Source organism: Euprymna scolopes, chromosome 11, assembly GCF_053919585.1.
Source record: "Euprymna scolopes isolate OS-2025 chromosome 11, ASM5391958v1, whole genome shotgun sequence".
Lineage (NCBI taxonomy): Eukaryota > Metazoa > Mollusca > Cephalopoda > Sepiida > Sepiolidae > Euprymna > Euprymna scolopes.
The window spans coordinates 71,796,602-71,819,179 of NC_136492.1; the positions used below are offsets into that span (position 1 = coordinate 71,796,602).

General features: G+C 35.2%; 1 protein-coding gene across 2 annotated transcripts in view; it reads left to right on the forward strand.

Annotated features, from left to right (window-relative positions):
- Positions 1-22,578, forward strand: part of LOC145287902 (arrestin domain-containing protein 2-like) — an 867,795-nt gene that overhangs the window by 440,900 nt on the left and 404,317 nt on the right. Inside the window, exon 3 of one of the 2 annotated variants that reach the window (XM_080135843.1) lies at positions 10,933-11,043. The exons of the other annotated variant lie outside the window; for it this stretch is intronic. The gene's annotated coding sequence lies outside the window, so the exon portion shown is untranslated. The remainder of the gene's footprint in view (positions 1-10,932; positions 11,044-22,578) is intronic. 2 annotated transcript variants of the gene reach the window in all.

The window sequence follows — 22,578 nt, forward strand, 5'->3', positions numbered from 1 at the left end:
CAGCCGCAAATTTTATTTAATTTCACTGTTTTATTATGTTTATCCTACAACCATTTCCTATGAAATAAACTGTCAATCGTAATCCGATTTAAAATGCATCCGTCGGTGAGAAGACATTTTTTGTTTTACAAGATAGTCACAACTTATCAAGACCCCAGAGATAAGGATGAATGAGTGTACTGTAGTCACCAAGACAACAGCGTAGTGATCTTTATCAGTGATAATAGGGTAGAATTAAATTATTTAAGGTGGCGTCTAAACAAAAACTTATTTACATTGGACTTGAAGACGGCCATTTTGTGGTTAGCTAAAAAGCAGGCCAGCGGAATCGAATACCATAGGACAATTTTAAGAAAGAAGCTTTGTTCATGAAATTTGCGTAAAAATTTAGTTACAGATAGAGAGAAGGGGAAATTTAAAACAAGTTTTGTATGTGGCAGGGATTTGTTTGTATTGGTTTTGAAGACGACTTTTTTTGTAGTTTATGGAGAACCAGTTACACGGCAATGTGTTGCGTAGATGAGAAACTTTTGCTAAGAAAATCTTTCTTTTTGTGGTTACTTATTTGCGGTGGGAAAACGAGTTTTTACTCTAAATGATTTACGGAAGTTTACCAATGATTTGAGTTAACGAAATGGTAACCGGGGATTGAAACTAAGTTGCGTATCTCCCACGAAAGTGTTATCAAAAGTCCGAGATCAATCGAACATCCCCAATGAATTTGGTAACCAGAACTTGAAGCGAAGTCGAGTATCTCGCACAAAGGTAGAACCAGATTGGGGCTCAGTCGAGTATCTGACATAAAGGCGTAACCACAGATTGGAGCTACGTCTAGCAATTCCAACGAAGGTTATCCAGAGTATAGAGCTCAGTTGAGTATCTCTACGAATGAGCAGCCAGATATTAGAGCTCAATCGAATATCGCCTGCGAAGAAGTAGCTAGAGATTGGATAACAGTCGAGCATCTCCAATAAGGAAGTAAGTAAAGATTGAAGCTAAGTAAAACTTCGCCAATGAAGGTGGACCAAAGTGGGGGCTTTTTTGAGCAGTTATTACGAAGGGAAAACCAGAGATTAGAGCCCAGTCGAGCATCTTTTACAAGTGGGTAAAGAGCGTTTGGAGCATCTCCCACTAAGAGTTACTTGGAGATTGGAGATAGATGGAACATCTCCTACAATAGATTAGCAGAGATTGCAGAGAAGTCGAGCATCTGCGGCGAAGAGGTAATCAAAGATTGGAACTAATCTAGAATCACTCAGGAAAGGGTTATCACAGATTAGAATATATCCTACGAGGTGATATCAGATATTTGAACTTCGTCGAGCATCTTTTATTAAAAAGATTATTATTAAAATTAAATAAAATTAAAGATTAGGATTCGGTCGAGCATCTTCCACGAAGTGAGTAAACAGAGAGTAACTCAGTCGAGCATCTCAGACGAAAAGGTAACTAGATGTTGGACCTCAGTAGAGTATTTGTCACGAACAATAACCAGAGATTGTAGCTCAGTCTAGCAACATCCATGAAAGTAACGATAGAGTAAAGAGAAGTAAGTAACACTTTCCTGTGCGAAATATGCAATAAGGCACAGAGGAAATGATCCGCCATTAGATTTCGAGATCGGAGAACGCAAAGTAATTACATTTTAGATTCGCATTATTATTATTGTCAGCGTTTAATCGAACCACAGGAAGCGGGCTTAACTTTTTATAAAAAACAAAAATGGAGTCTGAAAAGTCGATCGGAAAGAAGAGAATAGAATGATTACGTGTTGAATTTAACGGAATGCCGACCAACAAGGTTGTTAGGTGTAATTCAAAACTGATTTATTCGCCTACATTGCGCGAAATAGATCTGATGTTTTAATGCACTGAAAAATCAAATCATGTTGTCCGGGGAATCGAACGCGAAAAACCGAGCGTTATTCCACAAATGTTTATGGTACGTTTCCTTCCTCTTTGTCTAATCACGTGGAAGCTGCTTCAGTCAAGTTAGTTCGTGATTGGGAAGAAAGGCGTAATTTTCAGAGGGAATTTGTTTAGTGCCAAGGGGGTCAAAAGCCGATGCCATAGGTCAAAGGTTTCATATCAGTCAAAATATTTTTTCCTACTCGGAATAAATAGTCTACAAGCACTTATTTATATAAACAAATCATAATTAAACATACGTCCTTGAAAATCAGTTAGTTGATCTGTCGGTCGATCGTGCTAGTTTTAAATAGCATCATGAACGCTAGACGAACAGAATAAACCGGCACATGGTATCTTAGATACGGCCAAGCATCTGTATAAGAAGCCATTCCTATCACTCAACCAGGCACGGTTAAGTTTTAAATATCATTTTCTTCGACCTTCCGTGCAAGTGTAAGAAAGTTACTGTGGCGGGGATCGAACACGTGACTACGGTTCACTTGCATTTAATGAGAGCGAAGTTGGCTGGTGTCAGTTGACGCTGATACTAGAAGGCGAACATCTCTTCGTGTAATTGTCAACTCGCATACCAGTTGTTGCTACGATACACACTTCAATATTGTACCTTACGCAATTAAATTGATTCTATATCGTACATGTATGTATCGTTACCCACCCGACGAAAACGGTAGTCGTAATCGCCAAGGGTGGACTTTGTAGCAAAATTATTTGCTAGAACTTTCTTCTCAGAAGATGCTGAAAATATCATCCGATGACCGATAATAATGGTTGCGGTGCTTATGCAGATTATGGGGCGTAGTCTTTTATAGATAGTAAAGCAAAAGTCAATTTGCCGGTGTCTTTTATTTATTAAACTGGACTACCCGTGACCCGCTTCGTCAGTATGTTGAATGTATGAGCGTGACACTTGTGACGTAAAGAAAATAGTTTTTGTGACACAACAGAAACATTTCTATGAAAGTGTATTAAAATGAAAAAAGGAATATGGATAGATTTCTATGAATGGTTCTGTTCATAATTGTTTATTTTTGAAAAAGGAAACTTACAGCCATTGATTTATAAGCGGTTTGCCATACTTATAGGTAAATATGCACTGAACAGATAGCTTAATACTTAAAGTTAAATTCAAATTTTGATGTATCTGTTAATTTAAACGCGAAAAAAAAAACAATTGGGACGCTGAAACGTACATCGTAAAACAATACATTTTATTGCCGCGTTGATTATTAAATAAAACATATTTTCGGGGTTATTTATGTTGGTAGTGTAGAAGAAAATGTATGAAAGCTTTTTAAGAAAGTTCTATTGAAAAATGGAGAATAAATTCAAAAAAGAGGAAGGCGATGGGTAAATCGCCGTTGTAAAATGCTCTTATGGTTGTCAACAGGTTACAATAGATTTATTTGTAAGAAAATTGCATTAAAATAACTTAAACGTAATACGGAAATGAACGATGTAAAAAAAGCAGAAACTATTAACAATTGTTTATTTGGATAATTTAAACGCGAAAAAAAAAACAACTGGGACGCTGAAAACGAACACAGTAAAACAATACGTTTTATTGTCGCGTTAATTATTTAGTATAATATATATCGTATATATGAAACAGGTCAATAATTATACGTACTATTTGTAATCATGTTTTGCGTTTGCTCCCCATACGTTGAAGTTTTTAATCAATAAACTTAAGTTATTCGCTTTTCTAAGGACGTCCGTTTGTTCGAACGAGACCGGTTCAGCGATTTTTGTTTATTTGTTTACACTTTATGGGTTTATGTTTATGTACGCATGCACAACCGGAAGTCGTAAACGGATGTTGGGTTACAATACCCGTTACAAGGTCATTTGAGATTTATGATTATATAGATTGCTAGGTAAAAGTAGAGGATAGCTAAAAATATCCCCTTTCATTATGTCAACAATAGCTTTCTAAATAATAATATTATTATTTTAACACAGCCAGTACATTGCAATAATACTGCGGTAGAAATAGATGTTGTATATCTATTCAGTATTTTATTTGTTATCTTCTAAAACTCGCGAAAGCCAAGCTTCGTTTTAGCAATTCTGACTTTAAAGCATTAGGAAGAGGACGTCTTTGTCTTTTTAATAACCCATTCACGGCAATTTCAGTTTTTAGGGTGACGTTGAGTTCAGTAGATATGTTCCATTGAGAAATATTAAAATAGTATTGTGATCCCTGTAAGTTATGACAGACACCCCCGTAGGAATGAACCTAGGCTGGCTATTTATATGATGGAATATGTTTATAGGTTTAACATGCTCGATACCAACGGTTAACTAGTAGAATATATCAAAGATGAGACAGGAAATGTATGAATTGAAATTTATTACATAAAAAATATGAAGCTACCTTAATCGACCTTTGATTGGTGGGTACATCAGAGTCTTCCTACATTTCAATTTTACTTTGATGAAGTCAAATGATTACTTCAAAGATAACCGAGAGGTTGGAAAGTAAATGAGAATTTGAGAAACTCTCACAGAAAAATATCAAAAATGGTCTGTTAAATGTCTCTCAGCATCAACTATTCGAGCTGATAATCGTGGTCAGCTATTTGCTAAGGAAAAATAATAATAAAACCTTTTGGTACTTATGCAAAACCTGCCTGAAACTCGCGTCGGCATCTCCCAGCAGTTTGTTGTATGCTAGCAGAAAAGCAGTTGAGAATAAGTCGAGACGATTAACCAAGCAGCAATCAGTTGTCAGCAGACGAGAAATTGTTTTTGTTAATAAGAAAAAAATATATTTTCCTGGCACTTTTCTTAAAAAGAAAATAAAGTTTTTTCTAACATAATTATCGTTCATAATTTTTTGGATGATTATATATATCCTCAGAATATTGTTCTCATCTTGAGCGTTATTTGCACAACGATTCGGTCGATGTAACCTCCGACTTTCTTCAGGTGTATTTTGTCGAACTCGTGAATCTTTATGTCAACTCGGGAATATTTACAGAATTTCGAACAGAAACCCTTTATTTAATCTACGCGGTAACATGTTCTCGTCCTATCAGCCATGAATTGGTAGAATTCGTAGAATTCGTAGAAGTGCCATGTAATTCGCAATTGTGTATTTGGGTCGCCCGCACTGAGGATTGAACTTTCAATCACCAGAAATGTAACTTTGAGAAATGAATTTCGCCAAGAACTCTATCCACTGAGAAAAGGGTCCTTACAGATTTCAGAGTTCGATAGAAATATTTGCGAGTTCAACAAGATATACCTGAAGAAAACCTGAGATTTCATTAATCGCAACTTTGTGCTAATAACAATCAAGACGAAAGGACACTAGTTCGAAGAATCTAAATAATACAGATTTATCATAATTGTTTATAGGAAAGAAAATGTTTTTGTCGTTATATGAAAAAACACTTATTTTATAAAAACTCTTGTTGCAGAAAACAAAATTGGATGCGTTCAACCATCATTTGATTTTTTTTTTTTTTTTTTTTTTTTTTTACACAGTGATCACCACTTATCAAGGCCCGGAAGCCACTCAGGGATAAGGGTTATTGTAAGTACATCACGTTAGTGAGGAGATTTTATGAAGTGTTTAATTAGGGGGGCGGTTCATTAGGAATTTGTTAACATTAGACTTGAAGACATCCAAGTTGTAGTCCGGAGGGAAGCAGGCAGACGGAACAGAGTTCCACAGGCGTGCAGTTCTAAGAAAGAAGCTTTGCTCATGAAATCCGCGTTTTGATTTAGGCACAGATATAGAGTGGGGGAAATTTTTCACAGTGGATTCAGCTAGACGGGTGTTTTTCGTGAAAGATTGGCGAGGGGGGACCAGGGATTGGAGTTCAGACGAGCACCTGCCATGGAAATAACGATAAAACAAGGATAGGCTCGCAACGTCTCTTCTGTGGGAGAGGGGTTGCAGGGTAGAGAAAAGGGCATCCCCCACTAAACCACGAAGTCTATTTTGTACTCTGTCAAGGCATGATAGGCTGTTTTTGGCAGCTCCTGCCCAGATATGGCAACAGTATTCCATCCTTGGACGTACTTGGCTTTTATATAGATAGAGAATTGCATCAGTAGTGAGATATCTTCTGGAGCGGTAGAAGGATCCCACCATCTTTCCTGCGACCTTGGCAACAGACTTGATGTACGTGTTCCATTTCAGATCAGGAGTAAAGGTCAAACCCAGAAGCTTGTCAAAACACGGGGCCTCACCCAGACGAGAGCCATCCATCACAATTGATGCCAGCTGGAGATCAGAGCGTTGATGATGTAAGGATAGGAGTTTGGTTTTGGATGCATTAAAGGTAACTAGCCACATCTTCCCCCACTGAACCACGCGCTCGAGATCAGAGGAGAGAGAATCCGAGAGAACTTCGTCATTTACAGCCTTTGATGTGTTGCCGTAGATGGTCGTGTCATCAGCATAGATGTCAACGAATAATTTAAGTATGTGTTTAGGGAGGTCATTGATGTAGATCAGGAAGAGAGTTGGGCCCAGGATTGACCCCTGAGGGACTCCAGCATTTATATTGCAGGCCTCCGATTTTTGTCCATCTACCACTACTCTTATGAGCCTATCGGAGAGAAATGATTTAATGATTGAGAAAACATTTCCAGTTATACCATAGCTGGAAATCTTGTGAAGTAGACCCTTATGCCATACTTTGTCAAAGGCCCTAGAGAGGAAGCCTTTGTCAAGAGATTCACTAATCCTGTGGGATATAACCGTCAGCACATCTGTGGTAGATCTTGCAGAGCGGAAACCATATTGTGTGTCACTAAGAAGGTTATTCCTGCTGAGGTGGTTGACTATTTCTCTATTTAATATTGATTCCAGTAACTTACTCATAACACAGAGAAGACTTATTGGTCTGTATTGAGAGGGAGATGACTTATCACCTGAATTCTTAAATACAGGGCAAACTGATGAGGTCTTCCAGGGGGTCGGAAAGCACTTCTCCTTAAGGCAGCGCTTAAATAGTTTCGTAAGTATGGGAGCAAGTTCTGGTTGAAGCTTTTTTAACACTATAATTGGGATGCCATCAGGGCCAGTTGCTTTACTGGAATCTAGGTTTTTTATTAGCTTGGCGACCTCATGCACGGATATTTGTATGTTACCTAGCTTGTTCTGTGTTATAGGAGGAAATATGGGGAGTTGATGGCCTTCGTCGCATAGGGTAGAATTAGCTGCAAATTTCTTTGCAAATAGTTTGGCCTTGTCTGACGCTGACGAGATAACCTCTGGTCCATTGATAATGGTTGGGATAGAACGCACACTTCTGTTCAGGATCCTATTTGTTATTTGCCAAAACTGGTGGGAACCAAGCCGCTGATCAGCTACCTTGGATTTAACAGACTGGGCATATAGCTCTCTAGCATTTTTTATTACTCTTTTACAGTGGTTGATTTTGCATTTTAGCATTTTTTATTACTCTTTTACAGTGGTTGATTTTGGTTTACAATAGTTATCACGTTTTCCTCTTAACAATCATATTTATTTCTTTGAAACCTTTGTTGACAAAAATGATATATTCTTAGTTGAAACAAATAAATAGTTCTTTCATGTAATTAAATTTAATCTTATGTGAAGGTTTTGTTTTCGGCGTTTTGAATTCTCGTCTGGCAATGTCAGCATCTGCTTTTTCTCAAGCAACTGTTCCGACTTTTTGACCGTAAATTGCCGGGAGATGTCGGCGCGACCTTTGGTAAGGTTCTGGATCGGTACCAACTTTCCTTCATCATTCGTCTTGTTGATGCTGACAAGCTATTCAACATTATAAACATTAAAGTCACCACAGATGCGGATGTTGGCAGAATGATTAATCGACTAGACTTTGTAATGTTTTCAGATTTCCTTTTGAAGATAACAATCTCTTTGTTGTGTGGCCAATAAAGCATAAATATAAACCAGGTGATGTGTATGAGGACAGTACTGAAACTTATTATTGGTAACTGAAGATATTTATGAGAGATGTGTCTACTACACAAAACCGTCGTTGATGTGTGCACAGATTTCACGTCAATGGCGATCATTAGGTTCGCGCTTAGATGTCATGTCGTTAAAACTCGTAATTTTCGAGTTATTATTAGAAGTGGGCGGGGCATAGTAGATTGTATTTATTTGCTTCCCCACTGAGCAAATAAGGCACAAGGCCGTTTTTTATGTGGAGAGAGAGGGGGAAGGGGAAGGAAAAAGGGGGCCAGCTCCCGAGAGGTGGGAAATGGAAGCTAGATAGTGATTTGCCAGCTGGTCCATGTAGGGTTGCCCCTACATGGACCAGAAGTTTGCCACAAGGGCAATGGTCTTTGATTGCATCATCTGCCGGATCCGATACTACACTTTGATCTTGGTCCGAAGGCCAGAAAGGTCTTCCCGCGAAGGGGGAGGTGGCGTGGCATAGTAGATTTTGTATGGGGACTGCAAGTCATCTTATATTTCCACTATGTTGCGACCTCTGCGAAGTTGGAACGCGGATACTTTATGTTAGCAAAAGAAATCCATTATTGGAGTTTACATAAAAAAATACAGCTTTCACACCAGCAATCAAGACATATTGCTACTTGATAGATAATAAGCTACTTTACGTATCATGTCAAATAGAAGCGATGGGGAATTGAGCAGCGAGACAATTGTTCATATAGCATTTGAACGTCTAGCAGTTGATACAGTCTGGGCAGCAGAAACCAGTGAAGGCATTCTAAACTCAACCAGTACTAGGGAAGAAAATATTAGAGTTAAAGGCTAGCTGGATTTTAGGGACCTAAACAGTAAAGAGATGAGATGTTGTTGCTTATCGGGTTAGTCGAGAGTATATACGTCGAGGCGGGACACAAGTGTTTGAGTTCATCAGAGCACATTGAATTAAAGTAATTGAAAAACAGGCTTAAGGATAAGAGATTGCGGCGATGGGACAGAGGTTGGAGATTGGTCTACAGTGTGGGACCGATTGGATTTGAGATTCTATTTCGACCCTGTCTAACAGATAGATACTAGTTATAGAGACACTAGTTGATATATGGCGAGAGTATTTCATGGACAGGTGAATTGTGGCTTTGTAAAGATATAAAATGCACTCCGGTGGCCTGTAAGTGGTATGACATTGGGTTAGTGTAGCGTTACATGTTAACATGTAGCGTTACATGTTAATATGTAGCGTTACATGTTAATATGTAGACTCCGTCGGAAGGAAACTGAAGAAAGGAAAAAAGGAACAAAAATCCAACTTGCTGTTTCAGTTTTCATCAAAAGACCTATAAAGCTCTAAATACCAGGAATAAGTCTGCCATTTCCAGCAAGGCGTTGCATTTTACTTTAAACAGTTCATGTTTCGCAACGAAATGTTTTTTTTTTTAAGACGTTCTTGTCACCCAGGTGTCGCTCAACGTTATTTTCCGACCACGTGTCGACACTTCTCCAAACTCGTCTAAAACACCGCCGCTTCTCCGGCCACATGTGCCTCTTTGTCTCTCCTGTAACGTCACTTCGCGCAGTATCAGAAGCTATGTTACATAAGCGCTTGATTTTTTCAAACTTTTCACAATGGAATTGAAAAATGTATGGATAGTTGGCATAGAATTAAAAAAGAATGAGTAAATAGAGTATATTGTTTAAAGACCTGAAAGCAGAAAAATATTTACATTTATATTATTAGAATTCTTTTTTGAGAAAAATAATTTGTACATTTATTTATTTATCTGCGAACCGTTATCCTTTTCTTTGTAGTCGTTGTTGTTTTACTACGTTTCTATTCTCTGGCTTTCTTCAGATGGCTCTTAGGCGCGACGGGATATGGTTCGGTGAATCTCTTACTGTATTATCAGTTATTACTGACTTCCATAGTTTTGTTGTCTCCCTACCTTTGGGCCTACTAATTCTCTAGCCTGCTTTGGGTCAGATTGAGACTGCTATCTCCAGACAATGCTTACCTGGAACCATAGATAACTAACGTCTCTATCTACTGCGCCACTGGCTGCGAAAGACGATCAAGATAAAGTTTTTGGTCTTATAAATCCATCGTTCTTATCTAAACCTCCCTTGTCGGATCCGTACCGAATGGTATTATATGTTATTTTTATTTGAATCTTCTAAGATGAGTAATTTGTATATTTCACTGCGAACTGTTATTCTTATTTTCATAGTCCTTGTTTTTTTTTGTTTTGTTTTTCACTATATTTCGGCCAACTAATCCACTGGCCCTCTTCAGATGGGTGTTAACCGCGATGGGATGGGGATGCTTAGTCTTTTAACTGTATTCTCAGTAATTAATAGCAGTTTAGAGACTCGGTATTCCAATCCGGTCGCGGTTAAAAACCACGTAGATGAATCTAGAAAAAGATTTCCCTAAAATATGGGGTTATTCCAAGATTCGGGTTCTTCGAATTTTATTATTATTGTTATCACACCGCTTCGCCCGTAACCTACGGTCTTCTGCGATTTCATCTTTTGTTACTCGTAAATTATCTACTGTCAAACTCGGGAATCTATTCTTTCAAAATGAATCTTTATATGATTCACTCGGTAGAATGTTCTCGTTTCGTCAGCCATGGATGGCTAGGTAGGAGTGTTAAGTACTTTTTAATTTGTAATTAGGCAGTTTCGCTTGGGTAATGATTTAATGTTTATCCACAAGAAGACTTATTATTTAAAACTGATTATAACTGCGTACAATTATACGGTGCACCACAGGGCCATGCAGGTTACCGCGTTCGACATAAAAGAGATGCCTGAGATCGCTAAGATGCACTCGAATAATGTTGGAGGGCGCATCGGCTTAAATGTGAAATTAATAACCTAGATAAGAACAATAATCCAAATAGGAATTATCAACCCTAATCTCACAAAATCTGAAAAAAAACAAAAAAACCTTCCGTTATATTTTTATCAATATTTTTCTATTACAGGTATGAAATGGAGGACTTTTTTTTTTCTTATGCTATGTTTGGTCATTCTAGTTTAAAATTATTTATTTGATTTTATATGCGCTTTCTAATTTGGTTTTAATGTTATTTTCAGGTGAGTACGTTGCCGCATTCGTTTCTGAAAATTTGAATATATCCGGATTTAATCGAGAAGCAGTGACTGGTATTAGTAATGATGTTCTATATATAATTCATCTCATTTTTGGTAAGTTTAAAACTCAAATATATTTTATCTATTTTGTTAGTAGAGTTATGAGTTCAGAGCACATACCATTAAAGTACTTGTAAAACAGGATCAAGGCTAAGAGATTGCGGCGATGGGCCACAGGTTGGAGCTTGGTCTACAGTGCTGGACTGATTAAATCTGATATCCTTTTTAGAGTCTGTCTAAGAGTGAAGAAAGGTTTTTAAAACACGAAGATTAGAATAAATAGGTTTACCTTATATTTAAAAACAGACGCTCTTTAGGATATTTGAGTAAAATAGCAGGCATTAAACATATTTACTATCTGTGATGTTCATATGACTTAAAACAACATCCTTAGTTATATAAAGTTATTTTTATTAGTAAATACGGACGAGTATACAAGTCTGGGAGAAATAGGACGGGATACGCCGAAAGCCTAGAGCATAACCATATTACCAGCTACGACTACGCACAGCCGTGCATTCCACTTAATTACTAGATCGTATTACTCGATTAAGTAGCCAAGGCCACTTACCTATTTCAAACAAATATATAGTTTTTCGGAACATATAAAGTTTTATTCAAAACTTCGAGGCCAACTTATATATAAACACACTCTCTAATACTTTTCAAGATAAATAGTTTGTAAATCTAACAATCGATAAAATAAACTGAGGTTCGGCCCATCTATGCTAACGTTTTGGTCGGTGCCATTTTTTTTTTTAACATAATCAAATAATAGAAAAGAAAAATATTCTCTTTAGAATTTAGAAGAGACATTAAAAAAAAAAAAGGAGAGTGACTTTTTGTTTGCATTAAAACACTAAGAAAAACAATAACTTCGATCAACAAGAGATTCATGAAAGAAAAAAAAAATCCGAACAGGCTCCGTGTACTTAATTCTTTCTCATAAATATCGCGATACAAAGCGATGTTTTCTAAAAACAAAGTTTTAAAAGAAGATAAAATAAGAAGAGTATTCCACGCACAAAAATATAAATTAAACAAACACACCTACGAAGATGGGACTAAAAAAACACACACAAAATTTGAAAGAAAATGATAAAAAAACAAAACAAAAGAAAATGGCTGCGCGCAATTTTTGAAATGAGAACGCAGTTGCGAGGCGAGCTTTCTATAGGAAGACGAAGCACAATGGCGGGCGAACGAACAACAAAGCCAGAAATGAATTTGTAGACAAAAGACCCGGATGTCTCTGTGGATTATCGGAAAACACCATTGATGGACTCACACAATAAAGGACATTGTTCTTGGCTACTGATTTTAACTTTTATATCTTTCAAAGATTTTTTTTCTTATTTTTATTTTTGGTTGAAAACAGGAGTTGCTCTGAACGGGATTTGAATAACTTGCAAAATAGAAAGAAACGTTCTGATTCGTTATTTGTAAACGTCGCACGAGTGGTCTGCATGCAACTGGGCGCGTTATTGTCCTGCGGGAGTTTCACAGGATTAATGCATAGCCTATATTTTAAGTCTAAGCAGCTTTCTATTAAATAGAAAACGAACTGGTTGTTGAGACGCGTGACAGGGATGGCAAACTTGACTAATTCTTACTACTCATAATCATATATTATTATTAATTACTATAGTTATTTATTTACGGACTTTTAATCTCGTCTTCACGACGTTTCGGCCAACTTGTCCTCTGACTTCTTCAGATGTACGAACGCTTAGTTTTTCATAGTTGTTGTCGTATCACATGGTTTAGACAAACTAATCCTTAGGCTGGCTTTGAGTAGGATTGAAACCGTTATCTTCATTCGATCCTCACCTACAACCGTAGAGATTCAACGCCTCAATCCACTGCGATGAACGGGCAATCAAGTTTTGATTTTTTGGTCCCATAAATTCTTGTTTTTCGTTCCATCGTCGGGTCCGTACGGAATGGTGTATTATTTTTATTATTTGACTCCTTGTATATTCATATATTTGGAGACTGTTATCCTTTCATAGTTCTTGTTTCACAAAGTTTTGTCCTACTATTTCTCTGGCCTTCGTCAGGTTGTTAATTGCGACGGGATAGGAATGCCGAGTTTCTTAACTGTATCCTCAGTAATTACTGCCTTCCATAGTTGTTGCCGTTTCATCACATTTTGGCCAACTAATACTCTGGCCGGGTTTGGGTAAAGATTGAAACCTCTATCTTCAGACAATGCTCACTTAGACGCGTAGAGATTTAACGCCCCTATTTATTGCGCCACGGCCTAAGATAACTAGTTTATTTGTATTGGGAAACTTAATTAAAATTCGAATAGGGGATCCGAAAAATTAGAATATTTTGCCTCTACTTGGTCAAGAACTTAATTCTCGTAGATCGACCAAGGACAACGAAACCTGGAAAATATTAATCGTAATGGTAACCGAAGATAATAACCATGGAATGTAAAAATTTGCATACGTATATATATATATATATATATATATATATATATATATATATATATATATATATATACATATATATATATATATATATATATATATTTATATATATATGTGTGTGTGTGTGTGTGTGTATAATATAAAGTTGAATGTACCTGTGTGTGTGTGTGTCTGGTCACAAATCGGCTCCTATATGGTTGACTATTTAAAAAAAAACTGATTACATATAATAATAGGAGATTTATCGACAGACAGGGATGGGTATGTTTGATCTGGCAGAACGGTGGTTCATTAAAATTGTGGGGTCTGCATTCGCGCCTGGTCCACAAAGTATGGAAATAAAAAAATTAAAAATTAAAAAAAGGATAACGTTTACAAGTGTTTTTGTATATAGATGTACATAAGAATACTTTGATAAGTATGTTTTAACTTAAATAGGGAGGGTATTATAAAATTGTGGGGTCTGCGTTCGCGCCTGGTCTCCATAGAATAGAAATAAGTCACAAAGTTTTACAAGGTTTTCTGATATAGATCCATAGAATATTGTGATAAGTGTTTCAGTGTTAACAGGTATGGTATAATAAATTTTGGGGGTTATCTATTTTATTTTTACTTTCATCATATTTTGCTTTGGTTTTGATACCCCCAAATTCGAAGCTATCTCTTTACAACCCTTCCTTTTCATAACCTATCATATTTTCATAAATCAGAGTCCATTTTCTGTAGGCTGCTTTTGAACCCAGTCAACGACGGGTACTTTTGCTAGTATATATATATATATGTGTGTGTGTGTGTGTGATAAATTATATAATAATTTCCAGAGCCAAAGAACGTAGTAGCTCAAAATAATCATGACAGCCAACAAACCAGAAATGCAAGACTCGAGTTTTGCCCTCGTTTAGGTTCATCAAGACATATCAGAACTCGGGATTCGAAACCAGAGCCTCTTGTTTGCAGAGTATTCACCTCTCCAACCAATAAATTTCCGTTTTGAAAAATTATATTTTTCTGAGTGAAATTAAAATAAAAAAAACTATAAATTCCATTTATTTTATCATGTATATACGCTTTTTGGCTGTGATTGTCTTATATAATATTACCTCCTAAAAATATTTTGTAAGACTCGATACCACAGGGTTCATTAATCTGTGTTCCTAATTGCCTTCGGATTCTGATATATATACATATACATAGTTTAAGCCAATCTAGAAACAACTGTTTGAGAACTTGCTTCCGAATTAGCCGTAACGTATACGACGATTTCCAACCACCTGAGAGAAATTGGAAAGACAAAAAAACTTGATAGATGTGTGCTTCACGAATAGAACGACAACCAAAAGAAAAAAATAAAGTGTCATCTTGCCTTCTTCTACACAACAAGAACGACCCATTTCTCAACTTAGTTGTAATTGTGATTAAAAGTGGCTTCTTTACGATAACTGGCGACGGTCAGCTCAGTGGTTAGACGCCGGTGGAGCTCATGGACATTTTTCGAAATCAGAGTTGCACCAAAAAAGTTTTTTTTTAATGTAGGGGAAATCATTGCAGCGACGAAATACTGTCAACAAATGGATGAACTGTTTCAGACATGTCGATAAAAGACACACAGCATAAGTAAACAGAAAAGGCTTACTTCTCCTCGACGACAATGCCCGGCCGCACATTGCGAAACCGACCCTACGGATGTTGGACGAATTGGGCTACGAATCTCTGCTTCATCCAGCACACTCTCTAGAGAGCTCACTTACCGACTAATACTTTTTCAACAATCGCGACAATTTTCTTTAAAGCTTTAAAAAGCTAAGCGACATTAAAAACGCCTTAAGCGATTTCTTTGCAAGCAGAATGCAAGATTTTTACGTTACAGCTCATCTAAGAATGTTTTTCTCCATAACGGTGAGCATCCTTGTATTCAATCATAGCCATATGGACGGTGAAATAAGGGTTACCCTCTTCAAATCAATAGAACAACTTAGCAATTAAACCAGTTATTATTAAAAAATAAAAATTAAATTAGCAATTTGGGGGTTGCAAAATTTATATAAATATAATTTTATCAGATTTTGTCATCCATACACCCCAAGTTAGTAGAATTCATACTGACTTACTTATTTACCTACAGCAATCCCTGTTCTAAATGTTTTTACCCATAAATGCAGGAGTAGACACACTTGTAACCATGGGTGGTTTTGTTGTCAGAATAATAACTAGAGGATATATATTTTATCTATTTAGACACCCAAAAATACATCGTATGAATTTCGTGATTAGTGACAGAGGTGGGTTAAACCCATGGGCTAAGACCATTCTTTGAGATCAAAACAAAATCTATATACTTAATTGATTAAGTAAGCCATCGTAGCAAGTTCTGGATCTGCCTGATTTAGTTAAATCAATTATTAAATAAATTATTAAATCATAGACTCCTTCTAGTAATTAATAAACAAAAAAATGGCCTGGATTACCTCCCTTTGGCCATTATAGGATAAAATCGACCCAATTTCAAACAAAATTAACTAACAATAGTTAACAATATGATTGGATTATCTCCATTCATTTTATCCTACTTAACGATATGAAAACATTTTTCAAGTAGAATAACAATGAATCTTAAAACATTAAATAACAATAAATAGATTTGAATACTTCACCCGTAATATTATACGAGGATTTTATATATATATATTTAATACACCCATTTTATTTACGCTTGTATTCAAGTAAACTTTGAAACTAAAAGGGTCTTAAATCCGAGAACAAATATAACGATAATCTACAAACATTAACTGCCACTAATACGAAACTAAAACTAACCGTAACATTTTGCAAGGCTGTTAAGGCCATAATATCGAAACAAAAATTTTTGATTTTTTTAAAAATTAAGTATTGGGTAACAAAGAAATAACAAGATCTAATTTAGGAACCCAACGAATGGGATACATAATAAAAAATAATAATAACATTCTTTTAAATGGCTTAGGGCTCCTTGTAGCAATTTGTCATGACTGATCTTATATAAGGATACGAAAATTAGGGGATATATTAATATTTAAATGGGATTTTCCGTAACCACAACAAAGGTAGATGTTTCTCGCATGCCTTTCTAGCTAGGGATTCCCCTTCCTTCCTTCTCTTCAAAAAAAATGCTCCATTGCCAAAAGTGTGCTTATTCATAAAGTCTGAAGAAATGCTGGTTTTGAAAATTTTCAAACGCCATAATGCTTGAAAATGTCGAACTTGACATGGAAACAATTGTAACGTAAATTGAAATACACTTTTTGTTACCACAAACACCTTGTTTTGAAGTTTTGTTTTTGCTTACACAGTAAATAAAATTGAATAATTTTTTTAGCTTACTCTTTAAGTCAACCATTTTTGGCTTAAAACACATTGGTACATGAAAATTTACTGAATTTCACGAACTCAGTATAATTACACACACACACACATATATATATATACTAGACCACCCGTGACCCGTTGGGTCAGTACGTTATATTAGCTATGGAATTCATGTATGAGCGTGACACTTGTGGCATAAAGAAAATAGTTTTTTTTTTACATAACAGAAGCATTTCTATGAAAGTATATTAAAATGAAAAAAGAATATAGATAGATTTCTATGAGTCGTTCTGTTTATTATAATTGTTATTTTTTTTTAAATTACAGTTACTGAATTATAAGTGGTTGGTCATACTTATAGGTAAATATGCACTGAACAGGTATCATAATCCTTATTATAGTTAAATTCAAATTTTGATATATCATCTTTTAAATGAAATGGTTAGTTGAAAGTACAGAATAATAAAAAAAACACTCTCCACATGTTAATAATGGCTTTTTAAATAGAAAATGAAAATAAAATGTAACTTTTTTCATTTAATTTAAGCAAACATTCAGTACCCATTGTGTAAAGGAAAACACTATTTAATGTAATAGACATGTGTGCATTTACCGATTCAGCTTTCCGTTTGGAAATGTAAGCAGACGACTTTAAAAAACATGGGAAGAAGAAAAAGAAATTTTTTTGTAATAACGCCCTCTAGTAAAAAGGTCTGCATTAGTTAAGGGGGATAACTCTATCCAGTTTTACATCGTTCCCTTTTTCTCTCTCTCACACATACACGTAACTATTTCTCGCGTACGTAACGAAAACAGAGGGAGTAGGAGTGTTGAAATCTATTAGAGGGAAAGTGAGAGGTGTTTTCTTTCCATAAATTGTATAGGGTAATATTTCATATTATTAATAGATTCATAGATAAATAGATTTTATAATATATATTATAATTATCTATGAATCTATGTATTATTTGTATATATAAATAACTATTTGATCAAATTAAATGAAATTGTTTGTATTAAAAGCGATATAAAAATTCCGGAATTGGAATAACGGATTGAAGACGTTGCTATTTACGCATGCGCAACCGGATGTTGAAAACCAGAAATCTGATTGCAAACATACAAGATCCATAGACTTTTAGTATTATATATATATATATATATATATATATATATATATATATGCGTGTATATTTACATAGTTATATCTTATCAATCTTCTCTTGATGAAAATCGCAGGTATGAGCAAATATTTTATTTATTATTCGGTATTTTATAATACACTCACACACCCAAGTATATATATGCATATATCTATCCATCTATATAACTCTCTCTCTCTCTCTCTCTCTCTCTATATATATATATATATATATATATATAAATATATATATATATATATTGAAAATACACTTATGTATATATATATATATATATATATATACTGCTATTTGACCCCATTCTCTCTTTCTTTATCATTTTTTCTTTTCTTCTTTTCAGCGCTGACAGACACACGTAAATTTATGCTTATATATAAATATATATATATATATATATATATATATATATAGGGGGTGAGGAATGGTTGTAGGGCTATGTAGTATTGGATGTAATTTAAACTGACAGCTCAATCTGCTCAACTGTCAAGATGTCCGCAATCTTTTGTGTTTGTATTTTTACAGGTATTTCTCACATGTTTTAGAATCATTCCACCAAGAAATCAAAAATTCATTTGCAATCGTTTTTCTTTATTTTACTTCTTACTTTACTTTTCTTATTTTATTTCATGTTTTTTTTTTTTTTTACCAGCAAATACATTTCACACCAAAAGTTATTTCATCTTTTTTAATATTAACTATTTATGCACAACGAAATTGTAAAAGATTTCTTTGTTCGTATGTTCTTCTGATGCCTTGTGAGTGGCGCGGTCGGTCGGTTTTATGGTTGGAACAAGATTTATACAATTCTTTGCTATTTCCAGGTTTAATAGCATTTTTCTTTGTCTGCTTCTTTGTGGCATATTTTTTTGTTAAACTGGGACTGATTAACTGAAAATAGAATTTCCGTCAGTTTCTTGCATTTTAATCTGAAATATCATTCCCTCCCCTCTTTGACATTACATTTTATTAAAGACTTTAACGCTTATATTGGATAGAGGATTCTCATAGGTATACCATGTATATTTCTACCAAAAATACAAGCCATTTTCTGTTGACCTATTTACGTCATGGACAACTAATGTTTTTTTCGCTTAGATTTTTTTTCCAAAATAAAACCACTGTTAAATAGTGTTTGCGTAGGTCATCCAATCTTCTCTATGGCGTAAATATCTAACCTGATTCCTTTTCCACTGCTTTCCCAGACCATACTATTTTTGCTGACTATGGGCACTTTAGCTATTTACATCATGAACAAGAAATATATGCTTATCTATTTTCTAATTGATTCTTTTATTTGATCTCAAACCGGGCTCAAAACCTTGTCCTGTTTCATAACGTTACAACAGGTCAGATGAATAACACTCGTTGTTTTAGTTTCTTAAGGTTTTAATGCTCTGAAAGGATTCATGAACTTGTGAACCAACCCCTCTTGTTAAATCGTAAAGATTGTTTTCACCGGGCTTCATCAAAAGGAATTATTTTAAAATCGACCATTGAGTTCAAGTGATCTTATCCAAACTGGACTTACAGATGCATGTACAGAACATTCAAGTTAATTCAAAGAAGGCTCAAGTTTTTGTTTTTATTTATTAATGTGTAACCATCTATCAAGTCCTTAAAGCAACGCAAGTATAATTGTTACTGAAATTGTCAATTCTATGATGGAATATGTAGGATTTTATAACATAAGTGAAAGACTGCATTACATTAGACTTGAAAACGACTATATAGTAGTCTATTGTTATGCACTCTTGTAGTATTGTCTTCCACACGCTAAAAGCAGTTTTTATGACGGACGTTTTATCATGTGTAGGGTCGTAAGAAAACAGTTTTTTTTTCGTTGTTTTAAGTTTTGAAACTATGTAGAAAATAATTAATTTTAATTTTACAAAATAATTAATTTTAATTATTTGTGGACTATTATCCCCATCTTCTAGTTTATGTTTCACGACGTTTCGGCCAATTATTCCTCTGAACATCGTCACGTGATTAACCGCGACGGGATAGGAATGTCGAACCTCCCAACTGCATCCACAGCAATTATCGCGTTCCTTTGCCGTTGTCGTCTCACCTCGGTTTGGCCAAACCGGATTGAAACTGCTATCTTCAGACAATAAACACAACGAATCGTAGATATTTCGCATTTCTATCCACTGCCCCACGGGCCCCGAAGGGCAATCAAGTTTGGATTTTATGGTCTGATAAACCTACACTCTTTTTTATATTTATACTTTAATAATATATTTTATATTTATATTAAACTATCTAGTCCCATGTCTACCGCTGGAAAAATCATTTGCTGGTAAGTCAATGAATTTCCTTTAATAATTAGATTAGTTCACGTATAATAATTTACGCTAGTTTTAAGATTACTTTAGGAATTAGTAATGCTATACTATGGAAAATAGTTTGAGGATTAAGGAACTAACCATATATTATCTCATGGGGCCTCAGCAGTGTTTGTTAAACATTAACTCCCTAAAAAGACATAAATTAAGCAGTTCCAGATATACGATTAATATATATATATATATATATATATATATATATATATATATATATATATATGAATGTATGTACGTATATTAACATATGAATGTATGTGTGTATGTATGTGTGTATGTATATTAATTCCTGAACAGTTCTTCCCAATTTTATCTCCCTTATAAAGATTTAAAGACGATATATTATGATATTCAACCTTATTGCTACTATCCTTATTCTTACCTTGATTATATGAATATATTTTCATAATTTACTATTTTCATATACGTATATGTATGTATGTATGTATTTATGTATATGCCAGGTCATGTTATATGCTACTGGTACCATGTAACCCAGTACTACCTGCCTCATGCTCGAGTCACCGGCGACTAAACTGGTTCCCCCCACCAGACTTGCTGGTGAGGAGGGTAGCTAGTCTCCCTGAAGGATTAAAAACAAGACCTTCAAAAGGGCGAATGAACCCTTTTTAGGGGTCAACGGCCAACTAGCACCGTGTGTGTTTGTGTGTGTTGGGGTGGAGAGAGTTCCAGCAAGACGTGGTGAAGGCAACCTTTCTAGGAGAAGCAAATCTCTGATTTAAAAAACCATAAAGCGGGAGAGCAGTACCCGCATTAAGCTAGTCTTCTGTTTAACTTGTTGCTGGCTATTTTGCTCTTGCTTGTTGCTGGATCTCAACATTTTTAACCGAGAAAAAGACTTAGCTGTCGTACAAAGCTAAGACTCTGTAACATCCTCTGTGTACAGATACTTTCTCAGGCATTTGTCTATAAAAATAGTCTTGTGGCGATGGAAGTCATTTTGGGGCTAATGAACTTTAAGTGTCTGAGAGAGTGGCACTCGTCTGACAAGACGTTGCAATCATCATATGTCCTCGTAATTCGAAAAACTTCTCCTTAAACAGCATTTAATCCACCATTTATTGTCTGAAATATATTTAATAAATAATCTTCATTAATCACACATATAGTCAAATATGAACATTTTTGAGCTCAACTCATTTTATTTTTGCTATTATTTAGTTGTCTTTTATTAATTGTATTGGAAATGCTTCAACGTTAGTTGGCATTGAACTGATCCTGCGCAGCAACATTTCCGACCTTCGTTTCATTATAATTGTATTAAATTAACTAGTAATCCATGCAGAAATTATTAATACTAGATATATCTTCAAAGTTTATATTAACGTTTCTTAATTCGCTTTGTCTCATGAAATATACACACACCACATATATACGAGGTGCCATAATAAGTTTCAAGACTTTATTTGTACAACATATCAAATTGTCGTAGACAGTTGAAAATTCAGAATATTATTGCTATGCATCTTATGAGATGACTGGCCATTTTTTTATGATTTCAGGTTCAAATGAACAGTTACAGCAGGAATTGGAATACACCCTACTAAAACCTAACTGTCACAACTGATGAATTTCAAAAATGCATTCTGGGCGTAGGGGTAGGCAATAAAATTGTCCTTTTAACTTGAAAAAATTCCAGTGAAATGTATGGATTGATTCACACGGCTTTGAAACCATTCTACATGAATCGAACATCAGTTATTAAGTAGCATTAAAGATTTAAGAAAGGCAGTCTGTGAGGGATGGTGAGCGGTATGGAAGGAGTAAGGAAATCAGAACACCAGAGTTGATTGGCCAAATAAAGAATTTCATAGATAAGGACGGTCATGTGACTATAGAGGCAATAAGTGCACGGTGTGATGCCTATGTGGAAACTCTACACACAATTATTCACAAGGAACTGAAGATGCGGAAGATTTGTACAAATGCACACGTCCACAACTCCATCCTTGTCATAGACTATTTGACTAAGATGGGCATCCAGTTTTTCGCCCTCGGTATAGTCCAGATTTTGTCTTTTGACTTTTGGTTATTCCCTAAGCTACAGAAAAACTTAAGAGGCTATCATTATTAGAAAAGTGAGTAGACGAAAGAGGCTGTTGCGAGGCTAATTGACATGCTCACACAGGAAGATTACCCTCACTCCTTATAGATTTTTTGGAACGGTACAAGTGCATTGCATCTGTAGATTACTTCGTAAAGGACTAGGGTTTCATGTCTGTACTATCAATAGAAGTGTCTATACAAGTTATTTTTTAAAACTTATTGAAGGAACTTCGT